Source organism: Antechinus flavipes, chromosome X (assembly GCF_016432865.1).
Source record: "Antechinus flavipes isolate AdamAnt ecotype Samford, QLD, Australia chromosome X, AdamAnt_v2, whole genome shotgun sequence".
In the NCBI taxonomy this organism is placed as follows: Eukaryota; Metazoa; Chordata; class Mammalia; order Dasyuromorphia; family Dasyuridae; genus Antechinus; species Antechinus flavipes.
The window spans coordinates 15,938,696-15,966,516 of NC_067404.1; the positions used below are offsets into that span (position 1 = coordinate 15,938,696).

The 27,821-nt window shown below is 35.8% G+C and overlaps 1 non-coding gene across 1 annotated transcript; it reads right to left on the reverse strand.

Moving 5' to 3' along the window:
- Positions 1-7,247: 7,247 nt before the first annotated feature.
- LOC127543279 (U6 spliceosomal RNA) lies at positions 7,248-7,351 on the reverse strand. The gene has a single exon (XR_007949185.1). It is a non-coding gene; the product is annotated as a U6 spliceosomal RNA (small nuclear RNA).
- Positions 7,352-27,821: the final 20,470 nt, after the last annotated feature.

Consider the following 27,821-nt stretch of genomic DNA (forward strand, 5'->3'; position numbering starts at 1 on the left):
TTATATCCCAAAGAGATCTTCAAGAAGGGAAAGGGACCCACATGTGCAAAAATGTTTGTGGCAGCCCTTTTTGTAGTGGCTAGAAACTGGAAATTGAAGGGATGCTCACCAATTGGAGAATGCCTGAATAAATTGTGGTATATGCATGCTATGAAATATTATTATTCTATAAGAAATGACCAGCAGGATGATTAGAGGCTGGGAGAGACTTACATGAACTGATGCTGAGTAAAATGAGCAGAACCAGGGGATCATTGTACACAGCAACAACAATACTACATGATGATTAATTCTAATGGACCTGGCTCACTTCAACAACGAGATGAACCAAATTAGTTCCAATTGATCTGTAATCTACAGAACCAGCTACACCCAGAGAAAGAAAAGGGAAATGAGTACGGACCACAACAGAACATTTCCCCTCTTTCTGTTGTTGTTTGCTTGCATTTTTGTTTTTTCTTCTCAGGTTATTTTTACCTTCTTTCTAAATCCGATCTTCCCGGTGCAACAAAATAACTGTATAAATATGTATACAGATATTGTATTGAACATATACTTTAACATATTTAACATGCATGGGACTACCTGCCATCTAGAGGAGGGAAAGAGGGGAAAAGTTGAAACAGAAGTTTTTGCAAGGGTCAATGTTGAAAAATTACCCATACATATGTTTTGTATATAAAAAGCTATAATTAAAAAAAAAAAGAAATTACTACTGCTGGAAGTGAATGGTATTGGTTCATTATTGATGTGATTACTGTCTCTCTCCCCTCCACCCCCACAGGGCTTCCACTGAATCTAAAGTTTCTGGTTGATGATTTTATGAATTTGCTACATACTCATCTATATAAATTTATTTGAATATAGTACTCTTGACCCTCTCAGTGTCTACACAAATATTGCTGCTCCGATGGTTATTTTTCTTAGTTATGTTGTGTGGATTCCTTTAAAAAAAAAAAAAGAATGCTATGTATATGCAACGATCCTATGGTTAAGATAAGACTCAGTTACAAATCACAAAGTAAATCAAAATTTAAATTTTTCACTGAATTTGTAATTCATGAAATTATTTTTTTTCACTGTATAAGAATATTCTGACTAGGTGTCTTGGGTTTGTTTGTTGTTTTTTTTTTTTTTTTAAAGCAAAAATAATTAAAACCAGCAGTCAGTCTGGTTGGAATGAGCCTGACCAAAAGGCTTACTTTAGTAATTTAATGCCTTTTATAATGGAGTCCCAGTGCCAACTCCATAGCCAATCAAATAAGACTTCTCTTTTTCACATGGCTAGCAGAGCAGAAACAGTTACAGAATGTGTGCACATGCTACCAAGCTCATGTGGGGATTGCATCAGCTGAGCACACTGCACTTGCTCATCCACCATTTCCCACCCCTTCTTTCTTCCCACATTTCATGTATTGATATGCTCTCAAATAAAAATAGTTATTCTGCCCAAGGAACTTACATCCTGTCTGGGGAGCAAAGACTAACTAGTGATTAGGCAAAAAGAGGAGTGATGAATATAGACAGGGGACTTTGGAGATGGATTTTAGGGGCAGCCAGACGTCATCTCTGCCATAATGGATGGAGAATTTAGCTAAGTGGATAACATAAGGGAATGCTTTTGGGGGATGGGGGGGTGTGGAAATCAGGAAGTATCAACAAAACAGAGACAAGAACAAACTGGGTCAAGATAATGGGGAAGGATACAAAAGTGGGGAGGAAAATATTAAAAATTAGGAAAAAAAGGAGGTAGGCTTGGCCCAGATTTTAAAGACCTTTGAAATCCTGTTGGAGAAAAAAAAGAAAGAAATCCAGTTAGAGGGGTTTGGACTTAGAGCCCTAAAAACTCATTGGAAGGCACGTCACTCCCAATCTGATTCATCTCACAACTCCCTATGATCCAGCTGGACTTTTGTCTCAGAGGCCTTCTTTATAATGGTGGTGTCTCCACCTCTATGATCCCTTTCTTGGATTTGTGGATTCCTCCCCTTACCTTCCATTTGAGGAAGTACACAATGTCAACCATCCTTCAAATACAGCTTGGCCCATAGCTCCTCACATTCTTTCTGGGTCTTGATACCTTTAGGTAACTTCATTCCCTCCTCAACCTCCCACCCCTTGTCAGCATTATCTTCTCCATTAGAGTTTAAGCTCCTGGAAGATAGAATGTCTCTCCTTTTGCTGATATTTGTCTTCCCCGTGCTTAAGAGAGTGCCTTATACATAAAGCTCTTAATAAATGTTTAACTAGCTATCTGTCTATCATCAAGCTATCATGTCTTTCATCTCTCTATTATCTATGTCAATTACCAATCTATCATCATTATCTAAATATCTATCATCTCAGCATCAATTTATTATCAGACTATCATCTCTCTAAATATTTGCTTGTCTATTCAGCTTTCATCTATCAATTTATCTATTACCTACCATCTATTTAAATTTCTGTCATTTATTTATTTGCCTATCTATATACCCTGTTTGTATATCTACATATTTATGCTATCTATATATCCTATCTTTGTCATCAATATATAATCTAATTAAATATCTATCAAGTCTTTGTCCAATATCTATATATGTCTATTAGCAATCTATCATTTCTCTATCTAAATATCTGTTTATCATCTCAATATCTATGTCTGTCTATTATCAATTTATCATCTTTCTATCTAGATATTTGCTTGTCTATTTGGCTTTCATCCATCAACTTAGTTATTATCTACAATCTATCTAAATTTCTATCTGCCATCTGCTTATCATTGTTTCTATCTATCTATATATCCAATTTGTTTATCCACATATTTATGCTATAATTGTCATCAATCTATCATGTAATTAAATATTTATCATCTATTTTATCTATATATTTCTATATATTACCAGTCTATCATCTCTCTATCTAAATATCTATCATTTCAATATCTATGTCTGTCTGTTATCAATCTATCAATTATCTAAATATCTGTTTATCTATTTAGCTATCATCTATCAATTTATCTATTATTTACCATCTATTTAAATACCTATCATTTATCTAACAATCTATATATCCTGTCTCTCTATATCTATAAATCAATTCTGTCTATCCCATCTATCTGTCTGTCCATCTATCTCAGAGATCATATAGTCCAACTTATACCTGAGTAGACATATCCTCTACAGCACTGTGGAGAAAAAGCCTGGATCAGATAATATACGTAAAGTGCATTGAAAACCTTGTAGCACTATATAAATATTAACTATTATTAGTCATATTATTATTATTTGGTGTTAAAGAACCTAGATTTAAACCTTGGGTCTATCATTCATCATCACTAAGTCCTCTAACTGCTAGACCTCAACTTCCTTACTTGCAAACAAGGGAGCTGGATCACATGGCCTATAAGAGCTCTTCTAATTCTCTATACCTGAGCCTCTGATTCCTGACCAGAGGTTATCTAGAATTTGCCTAAAAATCTTCAGTGAAGAACTATCTTCCACACTCTCAAAGAAGTCCACTACAATTTGGCCCAGCTCAAACCAAGACAATGCAGAACCCTTCAAGACCCTGGCTCTTCAAGCAGGGGAATGACATGATCAAAATTGTGTTTCATAAAACAAATTAGTGGAGAGTGTTATGATTGAAGCCAATGAGACTGACAGTTGACTATGTCATGATTCTTACAATAATCCAGGCATGAGGTAATGAGGACTCATGGTTTGTGCTTGGAGAGACAAACAGTTTGAAGAAAGAAAAAAATACCACTTGGTGACTTGTAATGGAAAAAGGAAAACAGAACCAAAGGTAACTAGTCTGAGAGATTCAAATTACTGGAATAAGTATATATAACTGGAAACACAGAAGAAAAAAAGAAAGAAAAAAAAAGGTTGGCATAGGGGAAGAAATTAAAATCCCAGTTTGCCATTTGCTTGCTATGTGGCTACAGGCACTCCCACTTTTGGAGCTTTACTTTCCTCCAACTCTTCCCAGGCCCATGATTCTCCTTAGTACAGAGATTTGCGAACTAGCTGCAGAGAAGTGAATCCTTGAGTGACAAGGAGTTCCCTGAAAGAGAATATGAAGAGAGGGAAATGGGGTCCTGTGCAGAAGATTTGGGAGGGGACCCCCCCCAGTCAAGGGGGAAATGCACCAGCTGAGGAAGAACCACATGAGAAGGAGGTTCACAGTAGCCATGTAATAAATGCATGCTGATTAATTAATTGATAAGAACCAGGAAATCATATTGTCATGGAAACCAAGGGCAGAGATCATTTCAAAGAAGGAAAAATTAATGGTATCAAAAGCCACTAAGGAGCCTAGGAGACTGATCACTAAGAACAAACCATCAAATTAAACTAGAAGTCATTAGAGACATGGTGTGAGGAGGAAATGCAGCAGATGGGAGGGAATTAAGAGAACAGGTGAATAGAAAGTGCAGGCATATTTAGATCCTATTTGAGGATATTGGAAACAAATTAAATGAGAGGAGGTGACTAGAAGGTGTTATGCCTGAACATTTTTTGCTTTTCTTCACTATGGAAAAATCTGTGCTCTAGTTTCCTCACCTATAAAACAAAGAGTTTGACTACATCATTCTTAAGGTCCCCTCTAGCTCTTAAATATCTATCTATCTATCTATCTATCTATCTCTATATCTATTTGTAGATAGATTGAAATATATATAGATAGGCAGACATAGATAGATCTATATCTATTTATACATAAATATCTATGTAGATATATATATAGAGAGAGAGAGATGTAGATATATCTATTTATAGGTAGATATAGATAGATAAATTGATATATCTATGTCTATTTATAGGTAGATAAATATCTATGTAGATATATCTAAATGTAGACATGTATAGATATATATCTATGTAGATACATATATATGTATATAGCTATATAACTAACTATATATATATACATACATATATATAGCTAAATAGAGAAAGAATGCCAAAGGTAACTAGTCTGGGAGATTCATATTGAGATGTTCTAAAAGTAACTGGAAACACAGAAGAAAAAAGAAAGAAAAAAGGTCGACAAAGGGGAAGATATTAAAATCCCAGTTTGCCATTTTCTAGTTACGTGATGTACAAGATAGAAGGGAAGAAAGCTATGAAAGGGAAGAGATTTGAGGATGCCAAAGAAAGAAGGTAAATAAAAGTGGCATCCCAATAGATGAGGGACGAGATGGATAGCTCTCAAGTGTAATACCATGACCAATCCAGCTCATTTCCCTATACCTTATTGCATCATGATCTGAAAAATATGCATTTAATACTGCCTTTCTGCATTTGTTTTTGATGTTTTTATGCCCTAATATATGGTCAATTTTTATGTAGTCTACATGAACTGCCAAGAAAAACGTATACTCCTTTCTGTCTCCATTCAATTTTCTCCAAAGGTCTATCATAGCTAACTTTTCCAAAATTTATTTACTTCCTTAATTTCTTTCTTATTTATTTTGTGATTTGATTTATCTAGTTCTTTGAGAGCAAGGTTGAGATTCCCACTAGTATAGTTTTGCTGTCTATTTCTTCTTACAGCTCTCTTAACTTCTCTAGGAATTTGGATGCTATATCATTTTGTGCAAATATGTTTAGTATTGATATTACTTCATTATCTATGGTACCCTTTAGCAAGATATAGTTTCCTTCCTTATCTCTTTTAATTAGATCTATTTTTGTTTTTGCTTAATCTAAGATCAGAACTCCTACCCTGCTTTTTTTTTTTTTACTTCACCTGAAGCATAATAGATTCTGCTCCAGCCCTTTACCTTCATTCTATATGTATCACTCTATTTTAAATGTGTTTCTTACAAACAACATATTGTAGAATTCTGGCTTTTAATCCAGTTTGTTATCTGCTTCCGTTTTATGGGAGGGTTCATCCTACTTACATTCACAGTTAAAATGACTAATTCTGTATTTCCCACCATCTTATTTTCCCTAAATTATGCTTTTCTCTTTCTTTTTCCCCCTTCCCTCCTCCCCAGAATTTTGCTTTTGACCACCACCTCCCTCTAACAGCACTCCCCCCTTACAGCCCCTCCTCCTTTCCCCTCCCAATTTCCTTGAAACAAGTTTCTCTGTGAAGGCAAATATGTCTGAAATTCTCTCTTTGAGCCAAATCTGATAACAGTAATATTCACAAAATGTTCATCCCTCTCCCTTCTTTCCCTCAATTAAAATTCTTTGCCTTTTCATGAGATGCAATTTATCTGATTTTACCTCCATTTTCTTCTTCTAATACAATCCCCTTTCCACTTCTAGTTTTTTTCATATTATCATAATAAAATTAAGTTATACCTGCACCCTCTAAGTATATCATAACAGAGATATAGTTCTCAAGAGTTCTTTCCTTTTTACCTTTTTATGCTTCTCTTGACTTCTGTGTTTGGAGATCAAATTTTCTGTTTAGCTCTGGTCTTTTGATTAGAAATAAATGAAATTCACCCATGTCATTGACTGTCCATCTTCTTTCCTGAAAGATAATGCTCAATTTTGCTGGATAATTCTTGGCTGCAATCCAAGTTCCTTTGCCTTTTGGAATATCAGAGTCTAGGCCTTTTGATCCTTTAAGGTAGAAACTGCTTAGTCCTGGGTAATCTTGATTGTGACTCCTTGATATTTGAATTGTTTCTTTCTGGATGCTTGTAATGTTTTTTTCCTTGATCCAATAATTTTGAAACTTAGCTGTCATATTCCTTGTAGTTTTCATTTTGGGGTCTCAGAAAGTGATCAGTGAATTCTTTCACTGGTTCTAGGACATCAGGGCAGTTTTCCTTGATGATTTCCTGAAAGATGATGTCTAGTCTCTTTTTTCATCATGGTTTTCAGGAAGTCCAATAATCCTTAAATTGTCTCTCCTGGATCTATTTTCCAGGTCAACTGTTTTCTCCAATGAGGTATTTTACATTTTCTTCTATTTTTTTATTTTTTATTTTTGTTTTGTTTGACTGATCCTTGATGTCTTATTGAGTCATTCATTTACATTTTTTTCAATTCTAATTTTTAGTGAATTATTTTCTGAATTAATTTCAGTTATCTTTTTAAGCTCCTTTTGTATTTGGCCAGTTGAATTTTTAAATGAGTTGTTTTGTTCGATGGATTTTTTTCTATTTCACAAATTCTGTTTTTCAAGGGATTAGTTTCTTTTCCATTTTGTCAAATCTATTTTGTAAGGAGTTTTATTCAAATAATTTTTGTGTTTCCTTTTCCAAATTCTCCTGCAATGTTCTCCTTTCCTTTCCCAAAAATATGGAACACTTCACAAATTTGTTTGTCATCCTTGTGCAGGAGCCAAGCTAATCTTTGTACTGTTCCAATTTTAGTATGTATGCTGCCAAAGCAAGCATCCACGCCTTCTATTGATGTGATTTACTCTCTTTCTTTTTTTTTTACCTTGAGAATTTTTAATTATTTTATTAAAACTTTTTATTTACAAAGCATATGCATGGGTAATTTTTCCAACATCGACCCTTGCATAACTTTTTGTTGCAAATTTTCCCCTTCTTCCTGCCACCCTCTCCCCCATCTGGCAGGCAGTCCAATACATGTTAAATATTTTGAAATATATGTTGGATCCAATATGTATATACATATTTATAAAGTTATTTGGTTGTGCAAGAAAAATCAAATCAAGAAGGAAGAAAAAGAAAAACTGAGAAAAAAAATGCAAGCAAATAACGACAGAAAGAGTGAGAATGGAATCCATGGTCCTCTCGCTGGATGTAGATGGCTCTCTTCACCACTGCACAAGTGGAACTGGTTTGAATTATCTCAATGTTTAAGAGAGCCACGTTTGTCAGAATTGATCATCATATAGACTTGTTGCTGCCATGTATAATGATCTCCTGTTTCTGCTCATTTCACTTTGCATCAGTTCATGTAGGTCTCTCCAAGTCTCTCTGAAATCATCTTGCTGATTGTTTCTTAAGATGTGATTTATTCTCAAATGAAAAAGTCTGTCTGCCCATGGAGTAAAGTGATAAGACTAGATTCCATTAGGCAAGACATTGAGGATAAATGAAAAGAAAGCTAGAGCAGAGAATGTTACATTAAACTTAGGATGTAGTTTGTATCTAAGTCTCCCAAAATATGGGTGACAAGATCCCCATTTCTGAGTAGGTATGCAATGTGCTATATGGACATAGGGCATGATACAACAGTTACTTCCTCTGAAATAATCAATGTAGAAGTTGGAGGATTAGCACAGCTAAAGAACAAATATAGAAATATTGAGCACGCTACTAATCCAGCTCCCTCAGTTTAACAATTGAGAAATGGAGGGCTTCTTTGGTGAAGTGACTTGGCCACAATTTCATGGCTAATAAAAAAAACAGGGCTGAAGTTTGAATCCAAGTCGCCGACTCCAAATCCCATGTTCCTTCCACCAAAGCAGAGCTGAAGGAGGAGCAAAGTGAAGTAAATCTGTCTCAACAATTTCATACCTCTCTTTACGATGCAAGTCAAAGACAAAGTTGTCCTTCAAAAGTGAACTGGCCTGGGGGCAGAGGTGTTGAGAAGAATGGTGGCACTACAGTGAATAGAACCCAAGTCCTGAAGTCAGAAGGAGCTGAGTTCAAATCTGATCTAGACATTAGCTATGTGACCCTGGCCAAGTCATTTAACCCTATTTGCCTCAGTTTCTTCATCTGTAAAATGAGCTGGAGGCAAATTATTCCAATCTTTGCTAAGAATACCCCTTATGGAATCAAACAGTCAGACAAAACTGGACCACTGAATGACAATAAAACTAAAGCCCAGGGAGGGAGGGTATTTGCCAAAGGTCATACATAAAATCCTAGCTATTGAACTGAAAGGATCCTCAAAAGCCATTTTGTCTAGCCTCTGCCTTTGCAGAGGAGGGAACTGAGGCCCAGTGAGGGGAAGGACTTTTCCAAGGTCATATAGTCAGTAAATAGCAGACGCAGGATTAGAACACAATTTCTTAGACTCCAAGTGAGGGAACTTGTTTCCCTGTGGCATGTAGCCTCCCTGAAATGAGTAAGGAAAAACATGCAAGATCCAAACTTATGTGGTCTGTTTTACCTGTCCCCAAAAGATACTCTTCAACCTATGAACAGGATTGGAGAAAACTGGTGGGAAAGGGGAGGTGAGAGGGAGAAGGATGGGTCTGAAATTAAAGAACATTGAAGGGAGCTTAGGGAAAGATGGAGTCTTGGATAGTGGAAAGGACTGACTGAATCTTAGATCCAAAAAAGTCTCATGGGGCTATGATTGAGAAAAATAATTCAAATTAGATGGGTGGGGAATAGCATCAGTGGGTTGGGTTTGAGAAATATTGTGGAGAGATGGAGAAATAATAGCTAAGAAAGGTAGGGCTGGAGAAGCAGCTATGTCAACTTACAGATCTCTGAGTATTCTGGTTGTCCCGCTTTTGATGGATTTCATAAACTCAAACACAAAATTAATAGCAACTAGCATGAAAGTGGAGGGGCTCAGCTGTGCAGTACAGAGAAACCTCAAGGGCTTCACTCACAACCAGGAGAGCAAGACCAGATGCCAAAGTCTACTTAGGGCATGCAGGCAACCAACAAGTACTAAATAAGCATCCATTCTGTGCCAGGCACTGTGCAAAAACATGGGACCTGCCCTCAAATAATTCATATTCTAATGGGGGAGATGACATGCAAACAGATAGTAAATGTATATACAAATTATTATCTATATCTATATATGTCTATGTATGTATGTATATATTAAATATGTGATATAGATCACATTTTGGGCAGCCTGTATATGTCTATATATCTATATCTATATATACATACATACATATATATGCTTCTATCTATCTAAATAGAAAGCAATAAAGATCACATTTTGGGAAGTTAGGTGGCACTGCAGTAGATAGAGCACCAGCCTTGGAGGCAGGAAGACTTATCTTCCTGAGTTTAAATTTATCTTACTAGCTGCAGGATCCTGGACAAATCATTTCACCCAATCTGCCTCAGTTTTCTCATCTGTGAAGTGAGTAGAGAAGAAAATGGCAAACCATTCTAGTATCTTTGCTAAGAAAATACCAAATTAGGTCACAAAAATTTGGACATGACTGAATGACTGAACAGCAGCAACAATATACCACAACATTAAATAATGATACAATATTCTATAATATGATCTATGCCTATAAGAAATATGATGTAATATCAAAGGGAAAGCACTAGAATTAAGGAGATTTAGGAAAGGATTATTGTAGAAGATGGGATTTGAGTGAGACTTGAGAGAAGCCAGGGGTGTGATGTGGTGGAAGTGCATTTTAGCCTTTGAGAAAGTATAGGGGAAATCAGGAAATGGAGCATAGAGAACAAGATAAAGACCAGTGTCCCTGGATGGGACAGAACATAGAGGGGAGGGAAGTATAAGAAGACTGGCAAATTAGGAAGGGGTCAGGTTGTGAAGGGCTTTTAAAGCCAAACAGAAGATGCAGTACTTGATCCTGTAGGTAATAGAGAGCCACTGAATGTGTGATACAGGTGGAGAAATAGCAAGAACTTGTGCTTTAAGAAGATCTGCCTTCAAGGCTGATTTCCTCCTTCTACAAGCTAAGTTGTGGTGTGTGAGGGCGAGGAAGTATTTTTCCATGAAGCTGCCAGCAGTTTTGCTGGTCCTAGAAGTGTCTCTTTCTTGTTTGGTTATGTATGGCTCTGGTTAGTATCCCTACAGGGTAGTTAAAAGACAGATAGAGTTTGAAAATCTTCTAGGGTCTAAGGATAGATCCTACACTGCACATTCAAAGTGGGCTTAAAGCAGTGAGAGGGTAATTAGTAATATGAGCTGTAGTCGCTGCCTCAGAGCTGCAAACATAATTACAAAATCACAAAATCAAGGGTTAGAAAGTTCCTTGGTGACTAAGCCAATCCATATACTCCAAAACATATCTGTGTTTTCCAAAGTAATTTTCCTTAAATTTGAATCACATCAATGAACCAAATCAGTTCCAATAGAGCAGTAATGAATTGAACCAGCTACACCCAGTGAAAGAACTCTGGGAAATGAGTATGAACCACTATATAGCATTCCCAATCCCTCTATTTTTGTTCGCCTGCATTTTTGATTTCCTTCACAGGCTAAATTGTACACTATTTCAAAGTCTGATTCTTTTTGTACAACAAAATAACTGTATGGACATGTATACATGTATTTTATTTAACATATACTTTAACGTATTTAACATGTATTGGTCAACCTGCCATCTAGGGGAGGAGGTGGGGGCAAGGAGGGGAAAAGTTGGAACAAAAGGTTTTGCCATTGTCAATGCTGAAAAATTACCTATGCCTTTATCTTGTAAATAAAAAGCTATAATAATAAAAAAACAAAAAAATTTTGAATCACATCATGTGACTCATATTCAGTTAACTTCTGTGACTCCTAATTGCCTTGGGATCAAGTCTCAACTCCATCATTAACTTTTAAAGGACTTCCTAGATTCTATATCAAGGAGCTAAAATGGCAGAATAAACAGTGAATCACTGTAACTCTCTCATGTTCACCTCTTGGCAACCATAAAATAGTGTCACAAAACAGATCCTGAAGCAGTGGACCTATCAAGGAGATGGAGTGAAATAATCTGATAGACCAGGAAACTTGAAGGATTGGCAGGAGGTCTCACTTGAATAAGGGGGAAGCTTCACAGTGATCCAGTAACAAGTACCATTTCAGCAAACCAGCAAAAGATTCTGAACACCAATGTAGTAGAATAGACAACTGGCAACACCAGGATCCCCCACCTGTCCTGGCATAGCCAGGGTAGCTATTAGACTTCAGCTCTGGGAACCACCATGTGCTTTGGTATATACTAATCACAGAAATACCTCACCCAGCCTTAGCACACCTCAGTCACCACCATTAGAACCCCACTCAATACCAGGTAAACTGGCAGCTCCCCACACCCTCCTACAGCACCAATCACCTTTCACCAGATTCGGTCAGTGCAGCACCAGACATGAAGATCCACTATGAGCCTCAGGGCAGCATTAGTGAGGCACTAGATAAATAGCCAGGGCCTGCAGCCACTGGCACAAAAAACCTAAGACAGTATTCCTCACACCCTGGGAGCAGAGCTCAAATTTAAAAGAAAGGGAAACGACCAAAAATAAAGATGAGCAAAAACAATGAAAAAATAATCTGAGCATAGAAAGTTATTATAGTGACAGGGAAGACAAAGACACAAACTCAGAAGAGGACAACAATGTCAAAACACATACCTCTATCCCTAACCCCAACCCCAAAGTAAAAGAGGAAGTGGTCTCAAGCCCAGAAAGAAAAGTAAAACCTCAAAAAAGGAGCTTAAAATCATATAAGAGAGGTAGAAGAAAAATGGGGAAAACAAATGAGAGTGATAAAAGAGAATTATGAAAAAAAGTCATAATCCTGAAAACCTGCTTTAAAAAGTAGAATTGGCCAATGGGAAAGGAAATATAAAAATCCAATGAAGAAGATAACTCCTTAAATACTACAATTGGCCAAATGGAAAAGAAAGTACAAAAGTTAATTGAGGAAAACAACACCTTAAAAGTTAGAATTGGGCAAGTGGAAGCTAATAACTCCATGAGACATCAAGAATCAATCAAACAAATTCAAAAGAATGGAGAAAAAAAGAATAAAATGTAAAATACCCCATGGGAAAAACAACTGACCTGGGAAATAGATCAATATCAGAATCACTGAACTACCTGAAAGTCATAATCAAAAGGAGCACCTGGATGGCATCTTTCAAGAAATTATCAAGGCAAACTGTCTGACTGATGTCCTGGAACCAGAGGTCAAAATAGGCATTGAAAGAATCCACTGATCACATCAGGAAAGAGATTTCAAAATAAAAATTTCAAGTAACATTGGCAGTTCAAGGAAAAAAAATCTACAACTGGCTGGAAAGAAACAATTTAAATACCAGGGAATCACAATCAGGATTACAGGATTTGGCAGCTGCAACATTAAGGACTAAAGATCATGGATCTGGGAGGCAAAAAAACTAAGACTACAACTAAGCATCACCTACCCAACAAAATTAAGCATAATATTTCAAAAGTAAAAATGGTCACTCAATAAAATAGAAGGATTTCAAGTTTTCATAAGGAGAAGACCAGAACTAAATTTAAAAAAATATGACCTCTAATATCAAGACCCAAGAGAGGCATAAATAGGTAAAAAGGGAAAAGAAAACATAAGGGATTCAATAGAACCAAACTGTTTATCTACATGGGAAATGATACTTTTTATCTTTAGCTAAAGATCTTGTTAAAAGATACCTAGAGTAATGAAACAATATCAATACTAAACAAACATGCACGAAGTGGCATAGAATCCAGATTCTTAAAGGAGGAACTAAATGAGTTACAGGAATTAAATATATGTATGTGTGTATATATATATATATATATATATATATATATATATATATATATATATTTGTGGGGGACCTCAGCTGTCCCTTCTCAGAACTTGATAAATTCACTCAAAAAATAAACAAGAAAGAAACTAAGGAGGTAAATAGAACATTAGAAAAGTTAGATTTGACAGACTTTGGAGAATCCTGAATGGGAACAAAAAGGAATATACTTTTTTTCCTGAGGAGCATATGGTAACTACATAAAATAATTATATACATACATAACTACATAAAAATAAACAAACAAAAAATAAAAATAGGGCATAAAATTTGAATGTAAAAGAGCAAAAATATTAAAATATATTCTTTTCAGGTCAATGCAATAAAATTATATTTAAAAAAAGACAAAAAATAGATTAAAATTAGTTGGTAACTAAATAATCTAATCATAAAAACTAAGTGGGTCATACATGTGCAAAAATATTTGTAGCAGCCCTTTTTGTGGTGGCAAGGAACTGGAAACTGAGAGGATGCCCATCAGTTGGAGAATGGATGAATAAGTTATGGTATGTGAATGCTATGGAACATTATTGTTCTATAAGAAATGATCAGAAAGATGATTTCAGAAAGTCCTGGAGAGACTTACACAAACTGATGTTAAGTGAAGTGAGTAGAAGAACCAAGAGAATATTGTACACAGCAACAACAATATCATGTGATGATCAACTGTGATGGACTTAGCTCTTTTCAACAATGAGCTGATTCAGGCCAATTCTAACAGACTTGTGATGGAGAGAGCCATCTGCATCCATAAAGAGGACTAGGGACTGAATATGGATTACAACATAGTATTTTCACCTTTTTTGTTGCTGTTTGCTTGCTTTTTTCTCATTTTTTCTTTTTTAATCTGATTTTTCTTGTGCAGCATGATAGGGGAATATGTATAGAAGAATTGCACATGTTTAATATATATTGGATTATTTGTTCTCCAAGGGAGGGAATACAGGGAAGGGAGGGAGAAAAATTTGGAACACAAGGTTTTGCAATAGTGAGTGTTGAAAACTATCTTTGAATGTATTTTGAAAATGAAAAGTTATTATAAAAAAGAATAAGTGGGTCAAAGAACAAATCATAGAAGCAATAAGTAACTTCATTAAAAAGAATGACAATAATGAAACAATTCTCTAAAATTTATGGAATACAGCATGGGTAATTTTTCCAATATTGACCCTTGCAAAACCTTTTGTTCCAAATTTTTTCCCTCCTTCCCCCTATCCCCTCCCCTAGCTGGCAGGTTTGAAATATATGTTAAATCCAATATATGTATACATATTTATATAGTTATGTTGCTGCACAAGAAAAATCAGATCATGAAGGAAGGAAAAGAAAAAATGAGAAAGAAAACAAAATGCAAGCAAACAACCACAGAAAGAGTGAAAATGCTATGTTGTGTTCCACACTCTGTTCCCACGGTTCTCTCTCTGGGTGTAGATGGCTCTCTTTGTCACTGAACAAGTGGAACTGGTTTGAATCATCTCATTGTTGAAGAGATCCACGTCCATCAGAATTTATCATCGTATAGCATTGTTGTTGAAGTATATAATGATCTCCTGGTTCTGCTCATTTCACTCAGCATCAGTTCATGTAGGTCTCTCCAAGTCTCTCTGAAATCATCCTGCTGGTCATTTCTTACAGAACAATAATATTTCATAGCATTTATATACCATAATTTATTCAGCCATTCTCCAATTGATGGGCATCCACTCAGTTTTTGGTTTCTTGCCACTACAAAAAGGGCTGCTACAAACATTTTTGTTTCCTTTAAGATCCATGAGCATTTCTTTACATAACCAACAAAACCCAGCAGCAGGAGATAGAGAAATTTCACTTTAAATAACGAAAAAAAAATAATATACTTAGGAGTCTACCTGTCAAGACAAACCCAGGAACTTTTTTCACACAAATAAAGTCATAGTTAAACAATTGCGGGAATATCCATTATTCATGGGTAGGCTAAGCCAATATAATAAAAAATGATAATTCAGCCTAAAGTAATTTCTATTTCTTTTCAGTGCCATACCACAATCAAACTACCAAAAAAAATCTGATAGAGCTAGGAAAAAATAACAAAAAAAATTCATCTGGAAGAACAAAAGATCAAAAATATGAAGGGAATTAATGGAAAAAAATTACAAAGAAAGCTTGCCTAAGAAAAACAGATCTCACACTATGTTAAAAAGCAGTAATCATCAAAACTATATGATACTGGCTAAGAAATGTAGTGATGGGTCAGTTGGAATAGATTTGGTAGACAAGACATAGTAGTCAATGACTGTAGTAACCTTGTGCTTGATAAATCCAAATACCCCATTTCGGGGGATAAAAACTCACTATTTGACAAAAACGGAAAACAGTGGGATACAGACTTGATATAGATTAACATCTCACACCATATACCAAGATAAGGTCAAAATGGGTGCCTGATTTACACATGAAGGGTATTATCATAAGCAAATTAGAAGAGCAAGAGGTAGTCTACCTGTCTGTTCTATGGGAGGGAGGAAAATTCATCAGGAAACAACAGATACAGAGCACTACTAAATGAAAAGTAGACAATTTTGATTATATTAAATTAAAAGTCTCTTGTTACAAACAAAACCAATACCACCAAGATTAAAGGAAAGCAGAAAGCTGGAAAATAATCTTTACAGCAAGTGTCTTTGATAAAGGCATTATTTCTCAAATATAGTGAGAAGTAAGTCAAATTTATAAGAATAAAAGCCATTTTCCCATTGATAAATGGTCAAAGGATATGAACAGTTTTCAGACAAAGAAATTAAAGCTATTTATAAACATATGAAGAGGTTCTAAATCACTTTTGATTAGAGAAATACAAATTAAAACAACTCTGAGATACCATCTCACAAATACTGGAGGTAATGTGGGAAAACTAAGTCACTAATGCATTGTTAGTAGAGTTTTGAACTGGTCCAATCATTTTGGAGAGCAATTTGTAACTATGCCCAAAGGGCAACCAAACTGTATGTAACCCTTTGACCCAGCAATACCATTATTTGTTCTGTATTCCAAAGAAATCATAAAAAGGGGAAAAGGATCTATATGTACAAAAATAATTATAGCAGCCCTTTGCATGGTGACAAAACATGGAAATTTAGGGGATAATCATTAATTGAGAAATGACTGAATATATTGTGGCATATGAATGCAATGGAATATTAATGTGTAATAAAAAATGAACAGGCAGATTGCAGAAAAACCTGGAAAGACTTGGACAAACTAATGCAAGGTGAAATGAGCAGAATTGGAAAACATTGTATACAGTGTCAACAATATTGTGTGATGATCAATTATGATTGAATCAGCTCTTCTCAGCAATACAATGATCCAAGACAAGTACAAAGGACTCATGAAAGAAAATGCAATTCATAATCAGATAAAGAACATCTGATAGACTCTGAATACAGATCAAAGCATATTTTTTCACTTATCTTATTCTTTCTTTTGTTTTTTTTCTTTTGATCTATTTCTTCTTTCACATTTGTGACTAATATGGAAAGAAGTTTCTATCTTTGAGAGAAAGGAGGGAAGGAAGGGAGGGAGGAAAATTTGGACCTCAAGATCTTGTGAAAATGAATGCTAAAATTTTTCTTGACACATAACTGGGGGAAAAAATAAAATACTATTTTTAAAAAGCAATCATTTAGTAAGCACTTACTGTATGCCAGACAATGTGCTAGACATGGGAGATACAAATACAAAGAAGTCTCAGGTTCCTCAGGCCCTGATCTTTGGGACTACAAACCACACAGTTTTCTTGTCTTACAGTATGGCATGGTAGGTGGAGGGTTAGACCAGGAGTCCCGAAGACTAGGGATGGAGAAAAAAAGAGATAGGGAACAATATTTGCACAAATAGGTAAATTAGAAATATATATTTTTATATTAATATATATATATGTGTGTATGTATACATAGAACCAGCTTGCTTCATACAAGCTGGTTTCCCCTATTAGTTTTTATTTTTTCATTCACTGTATGAATTTTTATTCATTTCAAAAATTTCATGAATTCATCATCACTGGGTTCATTACAATTAATATTCATTGGAAAATATAAGTATATACATGTATATTCACCATCTTTTGTGGGGGTGATGAAAGAGAAAAAAGGAAAAAAAATACAGATAATTTTGTTGCATATTTGAAAGGAATAGTAAGTTGTTCATAGTACTTTTGCAGTTTCCTGTGCAATCATTTTGTATTGTACTATGTTAATGCTTGTTTTATTCTATAAATTAAAAATAAAATACATTTATGAAAGCCCTTCCCAACTTGACCCCTGACCTACCTTTCTAGACTCAGAGATATCACTCTCTCTCTCACACTCTCTGATGCAGCTAGACTGGTCTTCTCTCTGTCCTTCCCAAATAGAAAGAGCACTGCCCATCTCCTGACTTTTGCAAAGGCTATAGGCCATTCTTAGAATGTTGGGTATTAGATACATCTAGAACTCCTGTGTCAGTATCATAGATTTCCTCTCTGAATTTAATCATAGCTCAAATTCTACTTTGGCATAAAGTGTCCCAAGGCCACAGTCTGTACCTCTCCATGATTATCACTTGATATGATTTAGCCAAGGGGATCTAATTAGAAAGAGGCATTTATCATGAGACTTTAGACTTAGAAATTTAGAAATGAAACTTTAATCTCTTTCTCTCTTTTTTCTTGTCTGATCTATCCCTCCCATTAAAAAGTGAAAGCAAAACCCTTGTTAACAAGTTGTATCATCAAGCAAAACAATTCTCACATTGGCTATTTCTAATTCTGCATTATATGGGACTCCTTAAATCGATATGGTACTTCTCTGCTCTTCCCTAGTTACATTCTCCTTCTAGATGGGCTTCTTCAGACCCCATTAATACATCCACATTCCCAGTTTGCTATACTTCTTCTCTTGGACACCTGAGATGATGCTCCACCAGTTGGCCAGTAGGGAAATTTGTTGAATGACTATTTAGTGTCAGGTATAGTGAAGTCTTAGTTTATAGATTCTTTATAATATAAATTGTTTCTTAGGTCTCAGTTGTCTCATAGATGGTGGACCTAGAGATTATACTAAGGTGTGATCACATAGTTACTAAAATTCAACAAATAAACAACACTTTACTATTTCCATAGACTTCTACGTTCCTGACTGCATTTAAGGGTCTGTGTGAACCCCAAAAGGAAAAAAAACAAAATTTAAATAAAACTAAAAACTAAAAGTAGCAAAATTGTTGCTGTTGTTCTTTTGCTATTGAATTTGTTCAACTAGAAATTTTCTCTTCTCATCTTTAGAGGACATCTAAATATACTAGGTGAAAATTTCTCCAATGAATCCAAAGGATTTGGATGAAACATTGTGCAGTGAGTCCTTATAATACATAAAGATAAGTCAGATGTATGTCAGAACAAAATTCTTCAATAGATACTATCCATATGTAGGAAAATGCAAGTGAAAGCCCAGATAGGCTGTCCTAATTCATGCCATACTACAGCAAGCAGGCTAACAACAACCAAAACCAAAAAAGATTGAATAAACTTCAACAAGCCCCCAAAATTTGTGGGGTTCTACAAATAGATTAAACACTTGGTATTCCAGGGTTTTCCCCAATGTATCTCAGCCCACAAGGACCTAGAGCTGTTCCTAGGGGCTGACTCAAAAAGAATCCTGTTCTTTCTTTGGCTCATTGCTCCCATCCTAGAGTAAAACTCTGAGAAAACTGAATAAAGCTTTCATCCTATTCTTGTCAAGATTTTGCTATATGTGGATGAGTGAGACCCGATACAGGACAATATTTATTTCCTCAGAAAATAAGTCAGATACAGGCCCATGAATGGCCAAAAGCTAAAAGCTTCAGAATCTCAGCCAGCAATACTTTTTGTGTTGTTGTTCATTCTTCATTCACCCTCCTGTTGTCAATGGTTCTCTTTAGGACTGAAAGACCAATAATCATCCTTCTGACAAAGGTCCACACTTTCTAATCTCATATGGCTGAATGAAGAGACTCCTGAAATTAACCAAAGGCTCCCTCAATCCTCCATCCCATATTCTACAGGTCAAAGGATATTTGCCTCTTCAGTGATAGATACAGTTTATTTGAGCAATTTAAGATAATCCTCTGGGCATTTACAAAATTCTTGGTTATATTTAGATAATTAATGATTATGGAAAGCTTATTATAGCTTCCCTGATATTAAAATGATACTAAGAAAATTAAAAAAAAAAACCAAGACAGATTCTTTACAAATGCAAATCTATTTCTAAATTCTTGCCAGTTTGCACCTTCAGCTTGATTCAAACCAGGGTTTGAAGTCGTCATTCTCATTCAAATGCTTGATTGCAAAGATTCATTGAGTGCCTGCTATGTTATGTGTGCTGGAAGGAATCTCATATAACCTCTTCATTTTTTGGAGGAGGAACCTGAAGCCTAGAGGGGAAGTGATTTGTCCAAGATCGCAGAGCTTTTAAGTGACAGAGCCAGGATTCAATCTATTTTTCTGATACCTGATCCAGTATAATGTCCATTGTCCCATGACGCTTCTAATCCCTGTATTCAAGGCATTTACAATATAATTGCCAAAGGGCCATCAACACAGGGAAAGAGAAATAGAAAATACTTCTATCACAATAAACCCACCATCTCATCAGCTTGGACTACTCAACCATGCCTCCCTTTTCCAAAGGGATTCTTGGTCATACCATAAAATCATGAGATGAAGAGCTAGCAGAGCATAGAGATAATTTGATTTGGCCCACCAATTTGACAGATAAGGTAATTCAGATTCTGATTTGGTGAGGTGACTTTCCCAAGGTCACACAGCATGAAGCAACATGACTTTCTCTGGATCCTTCATCCACTCACCTACCCAGCATGCTGGAGACCTTCTGGTTCTGTGAAATATATCTTGGATTATGAATAGACAATTTTCAGATAATGAAATTTAACCATTTCTAGTCATATGAAAAAAGTAGTCTAAATCACTATATGATTAGAGAAATGCAAATTAAAGCAACTATGAGGTTACACCTCACACCTCTCAGATTAGCTATGATGAAAAGAAAAGATAAAGATAAATATTGAAAGATAAATTCCCAGGGAAAACTGGGACACTAATACATTGTTGGAGGAATTGTGAAATGATTCAACCCTTCTGAAGAGCAATTTGGAACTATGCCCAAGGGCTATAAAACTGTGCATACCCTTGGATCCAGCAGTGTCTCTACTGGGTCTGTATCCCAAGGAAATTATAAAGGAGGGGAAAGGACCCACATATTCAAAAATGTTTGTCACAGCTCTTATTGTGGTGGCAAAAAAATGGCAAATGAATAGATGCCCATCAATTGGGGAATGGTTGAATAAGTTATGGTATATGAAAATAATGGAATATTATTGTTCTATAAAAAAAATGATAAACGAGCTTATTTTAGAAAGACCTGGAAAGATTTACATGAATTAATGCAGAACCAGGAATACATTGTACATAGTAACAGCAAAATTGTGCAATGACCACCATGAAAGACTTGTTTTTTCTAAGTGGTTCAGTGATCCAAAGCAATTGCAGTAAACTTTGGAGAGAAAACACCATCTTCATTCAGAGAGAGAACTATGGATACTATATGGATATGGAATGTAAATCAACTATGCTATGTTCACTTTCCGCCCCCTTTTTTTTCTGTTTCTTTTCTCTCTCGTGTTTTTCCCTTTTGTTCTGATTTTTCTCTCCCAACATGACCAGAAAAAGATAAAACAATAAAAAGAAATAACAGTAAAATTTACTTTTTAATTTTACTATTTTTAATTTTTTATATTTTATTTTTATTTTTGTACTATTTTTTACTTTTTAATTTTACTAAATTAAGTACCAGCTCAAAGTGATAAAACTTTGGAGAGTACTAGCCTTGGAGCTGTGAAGATCTGGGTTAAAATTCTGGGTGATCTTGAGCAAGTCAAATAATCCCTTTGAGCCTCAATTTCATCCTTTATGAATTACAAGATTATATTGCTAACCTCTGGGGTCTCCCTTCTAGCTCTACATTTAGTGTGCTAGAATCCTAAAAGATGATGCAGGACAGAACAAGCATTGTCTGGCAAAGGCAGTTGTAAGTGCTACATCTTTAGAGGCAGCAGAGGCCATTGCAGGCTGTGGCCAGCAGGCCACATGGGCTCCAGAAGTAACATCAAAGGATAGATAGAAAGGAGGGAGAAGGGCATTCCAAGCAGGAGTGGAGCAGAGCCTGGCCAAGGAGAAAGCAGGTGCTGGGAATAGTGAGTCAGCCAATTTGGCTGCGGAATATATAGTGTGTATGAGGAGAGAGTGAGGTTGGTGACTTTGTACAATCCCATGTCTCTTAAATCAAATGCGCAAGTCTACTTTGAGAATGAAGAATGAATAATACAAATATACACATATATGTACATGTAATTGTATGTATACACACACACACACACACACAATTACTGTGTGACTCTGGGCAAATCACTTAACATCTTGGTGTCTCAGATGCCAAAACGTTGCTAATCCATACTAATGGAGACCATGTCCTCCTTGGGGAGCTCAATAGACTAATGGTATCTCAAGTCTTAAATATATATGATAGATAAATATCTACCTATAGAGACCAATATCATATATATGTGGAACTATCCGTTACAGCAAATGGATGTTTTGAAAGCTGTGGATAATATGTTCACTCATCTTGGCAATATACTTTCCAGGGATGTCCATCCACATCGATAATGAAGTTGGCACATACATTGCCAAAGCTAGCTGTGTTTGGGAGGCTCTGAGGGAAAGTATGGAGGGGAGAAGTATTAGACTGACTACCAAACTGAAGGTCTACAGAGCCGTTGTGCTGATCTCATTGTTGTATGCCTGTGAAACCTGGACGGTCTGCCAATCCCAGGCCAGGAAACTGAATTTCTTCCATTTGAATTGTCTTAGGAAGATTCTGAAGATTACCTGGCAGAAAAAAGTACTAGACACTGAAGTCTTTTTTTGAACTAAACTTCCAAGCGTTCCAACTCTATTGTAGAGAGGGAAACTGTTGGACTGGCCAGCATTGAAATGCCAAACATACACTTGCCAAAAAAAAAAAAAAAACTGTTTTATGGAGAATTCACACAGGACAAGTGTGAGGCCAGAAAAAGTGATAAAAGAATGCTCTCAAAGTCTCTCTTAAGAACTTTGGAATTGATTGTGGGACATGGGAGACACTGACACAGGATCATCCTGCCCTCATCAGAGAAGATGCTGTGCTCAATGAGCAAAGCATAATTTTTAATAGCTTTTTATTTACAAGTTATATGCATGGGTAATTTTTCAGCATTGACAATTGCCAAACCTTTTGTACCAATTTTTCCCCTCCTTCTCCCCATCCCCTCCCCCAGATGCCAAGTTGACCGATACATGTTAAATATATTAAAGTATAAATTAAATACAATATAAGTATACATATCCTAACAGATATTTTGCTGTATAAAAAGAATCGGAGTTTGAAATAGTGTACTATTAGCCTGTGAAGGAAATCAAAAATGCAGGTGGACAAAAATATAGGGATTGGGAATTCTATGTAATGGTTCGTAGTCATCTCCCAGAGTTATTTCACTGGATGTATCTGGTTCAATTCATTACGAGCAAAGCATAATTGAAGAAGCTCAAAAGAAATGTAAGAATCCACCCACATGGACTATTTGTGCTCAACCTGGGGTAAAGCATTCTGAGCTCCCATTGGTCTGATCAAGCATAGTCAGATACACTTGACTCTAACAGAGTGATATAATTGTGCTACTCCTGGAGAATGATAGACAACAACTAGCCAACTGAGAATGGTGAAACTTGGTTTCTCAGAGATGGCCATTAGAATCATTACAATGTACAGTATGGGTGAAATAACCTGATAAAAATGTTCAAGTTTTATGTTTTACATGGAGGCAACCACTGCTTTTTTGGATGCTAAATCTTTATTTTTGAAGTGTGTATTTATTACTGAATGAGAGTTAGTATATATAGCATTATTATCACAAACATTAGATTTTATGTGATGAAGATCTGGATTCAAATCCCACTTTAGATATTCGATTCTTACTGGCTGTGTGATCCTGAGAAGATCACCTAACCTTTCCAAAATTCAGTTTTTTCATCTTTGAATTGGGGGATAATAATAGCATGCATCTCACAGGATATTAAGTGTTTTTCAAGTGTCAAAGGGCTACATCAATGTCCCATGAGATGATAATGAGGATACTAAAATATGAGGTGACCTTCTTGTAGCAGAAAGAGCCTAGGGCTGAAGGGTCAAGTGTAGGACTGGAATGCTGATTCACACTTCCCAGTTTTATGACCTTAACTCCTCTCAAACTCAATTTCTTTGTAAAATGGACCTAATAAAGCCTTCGCTCCTTACTTCAAGATAAGTTGCAAGTGAAACATAAGCTCTTATTAGAAGTAGGAAAAACTGCATCTGAGTTAAAGGATCCAGGTTCAAATCCCAATTCCCCCGATTTCCATTTCTTTGTCTGTAGGTTGAAAGGGTTGAGATGGCCAATCTCTCAAGTGCCTTCCAGGGCTACTCCTTTTACAAGGACAAATCCTGAAGGCTCTACAGTCTTTGGCTGGTCCAGCTAAGCCAGAAAGGCTCTTGGGAATGAGTGGTACCATGGATTGCCCATCATCCAAAAAGTAGTTTCACCACATTAGATAGATTTCACTCCCAGAAGGTTGACCACCAACAAGTTCTGGTCTCAGTGATTCATAACCTCCCATATTTCTCTTTTTTCTTAACCAAATGTCAGTACCTTAATTTATCCCCCTTTCACTTGATCCTCAGCTCCCTGAAATCTGACTTTTTACCTCATTTCTCCACGAAATTGCATTCTCTAAAGTTATCAGTAGCCTTAATGGCCAATTTAATGTCCTCTTCTTGGCCCTTCTTCTACCTCTCTATTATATTGTACACCTTTGGCCACTCACCCTCTTCTCCTGGATATTTTCTCCTTTCTGTTTTTTTTTTACCTTTGGTGATACGACTCTTCCTGGTTCTCCTTCTAGCTCTCTGATTATTTCTTTTCAGTCATCTTTGCTGGGTCATCTTCTTTATGTGATGCCTGCTCACTCGGGTTTTCTCTTGTCTCCTCACTTTTACTTGGCAACTTCATCAACTCTCATGTGTTCAGTTATCTCTATGCCAAATTATATTTTCAGTCTCTCTCCTGAGCTCTAGTCTTTATCATTAGCTGCCTCTATGGATTCATTTTTTAAAATTTTGTTTCATATTTTTCTGGTTATACATGTATGTTAACTTTTTAAATACACATTTCTTTATGAATAATTTTAGGAGAGAAAAATCAGAACAAAGCAAAAACCATGAGAGAAAAAAAACATAAAAAAATAAACATAGTCTGTGTTGATTTACATTCAATCTCCATAGTTCTCTTTCTGAATACAGATGGTATTTTCTATCAAAAATTTATTGCAATTGCCTTAGATCACTGAACTGCTGAGAAGAACCAAGTCTTTCACAGTTGATCACTACTGTTGTTATGTACAATGTATTCCTGGTTCTGCTTGTTTCACTCAGCATCAGTTCATATAAATCTATCCAGGTCTTTCTAAAATTAGCTTGTTCTTCATTTTTTTATAGAACAATAATATTCCATTACTTTCATATGCCATAACTTATTCAGCCATTGCCCAATTGATGGGCAAATACTCATTTTCTAATTCTTTGTCATAGTTGATCATCACACAATGTTGCTATTACTATGTACAACATTCTCCTGGTTCTACTCACTTCACTCAGCCCCAATTCATGTATTTCCAGATTTTTCTTGAAATCCATCTGCTCATCATTTTAAATAGCACAATAATATTCCATTACATTCATACACTACAATTTGGTCATCCATTCCACAATTAATGGGCATCCCCTCAATTTCTAATTTTTTGCCACTTCAAAAAGAACTGTTATAAATATTTTTATGCATGTAGGACCTTTTTTTTTTTTACTTTTTTCTGATTTTTTGGGGATATAGACATAGTAGTAGTCTTGCTGGATCAAAGGATATGCAACTTGATTGCCCTTTCAGCATACTTCCAAATTGCATTCCAGAATGGTTAGATTAGTTCATAACTCCACCAAAAATCTAGGCATTCACTACTATGTCAAAAATAGAATTCATTACCTTTCCCCCTAAACCCACACTCTTCTTCCAAACTTCCTTTCATACCATTAAGGACCCTACCATTCTTTCAATCACTCAGGCCAGCAGTCTTCTGCATCATTCTCATAACCTTAGCTTCCCTTACCCCAAACAATCAAGTATCAAAACTTGCTGCTTGGATGATTTCAGAAAGGCCTGGAGAGACTTGCATGAACTGATGCTGAGTGAAATGAGCAGGACCAGGAGATCATTATATACTTCAACAACAGTACTATACGATGATCAATTCTGATGGACATGGCCCTCTTCAACAATTAGATGTACCAGATCAGTTCCAATAGAGCAGTAATGAACTGAACCAGCTACACCCAGCAAAAGAACTCTGGGAGATGACTATGAACCACTACATAGAATTCCCAATCCCTATATTTTTGCCTGCCTGCATTTTTGATTTCCTTCACAGGCTAATTGTACACTATTTCAAAGTCCAATTCTTTTTGTACAGCAAAATAACTATTTGGACATGTATACTTATTTTGTATTTAATTTATACTTTAACATATTTAACATGTATTGGTCAACCTGCCATCTGGGGGAGGGAGTGAGGGGAAGGGGGCAAAAATCAGAACAAAAGGTTTGGCAATTGTCAATGTTGAAAAATCACCCATGTATATAACTTGTAAATAAAAAGCTATAATAATAATTTAAAAATAAAAATAAAAACTTGCTCCTTACACTTGTACAACACCTATCCTTTCTTTCTCCTAACATGACCATTAGTAGAATTCAAGTTCTTACAACTTTTCATCTGGAAAATTAGAAATAAATTCCTAATTGTCCTCCCTGCCTTAAATCTCTTTCCTGTCTAATCTATCTTCCACACAGTTTCTAAAGTGAATTTCCAAAAACCATGCCATATAAATTCCTATCAGTAAATTCCACTATAACTTCTAGGATCCAATAGAACCTCCCTTCTTCAGCCCCAACCTAACTTTCTAGCTTTATTATGAATTATATATCTTTTACTCATTTTATGAGCAATTGTTTCTGTTCTGGTAAAAAAAAAACTCTGAGTGTCTTTCCCTCCTAGACTGATCCTTTTGCAAAGACAAACTAGGCCATGTTTTGCCTCATTTCTTTCCAAGCCTTTAATCACTGAATGGACATTGATCCAGACAAACAAAGACCTAGGAAAGATCTTAGCTTAAAAAGGCCCTGGTCTCCCACTGCATCCTGGGCCATCTCTAGTTGTTCTGATCTATATCTTTCCACTGAACCCAGATGGCTCTGAAGGAGAAAGTGAGGCTGGTGACTTTGCACAGAACCTACTTTATTTAAATCCAATTCACTTGCAACTCATGGTATCAGTTCCCTAATACCATGGCCATCTTCCAGAATGAAAGGCAAACAACAACTCTACGGGCCAATCAAACTGTTCCCCACACGTGTCAGCCCATGTTCCTTATATACAACTTTGTGCCTTTGCACAAACTATTGCCCATTCTTGAAATGATTATTCCTTCTTCACTTCCTCTTGAAATCTCACCTAAAGTACCACTCCTTCTTCCTCTGAATGAATGAATGAATGAATGAATCAATGATTAAAAAAGCATTTCTAAGTATTTACTATGTGCTAAGCACTAAGGATACAGAAAGAAAAGGCAGATTCTGCTTTCAAGGAGTTTACATTCTAAACTCCTTAGCTGCCAATACTCTCATTGCGAAATTATTTTTAGCTCTAAAAGTCTATGTTATTTCCTTTCCCCTATAATGTATAATCACCTTGAGAGCAGAGGCTGTCTAATCTTTGTCTTTTTATCACCTAAACATAGGGAGACTTGGGATTTTTTTTTTAACATAGGAAATTCCTGGATGAGAAAACTCTTTCTACCAATGCAAATTGGGACCTCTAGAATTAAAAATTGCCTAAAACACTGGGAAGTTAAGTGACTTGCCAACTCACTCTGCCAGGATGTATCAGAGGTAAGACTTGAGACCAGATGTCTCTTCACTTTCTGGAATATAGTGGATATTTAATGAAGATGTGCTGATTGATTTAGAGATGAAGGGATCTTTGAGGTTATCTAGTGACTAGGGCTTCTTAAACTTTTTCCCACTCATGACCCTTTTCATCTGAGAAATTATGTGAACCCAGGTATAAAAGTATACAAAATTGGTATGTAAATCGCACATTTACTGATGATAAATCACAATTTCACAATACCCATATTAAGTTATGAGACCCCATA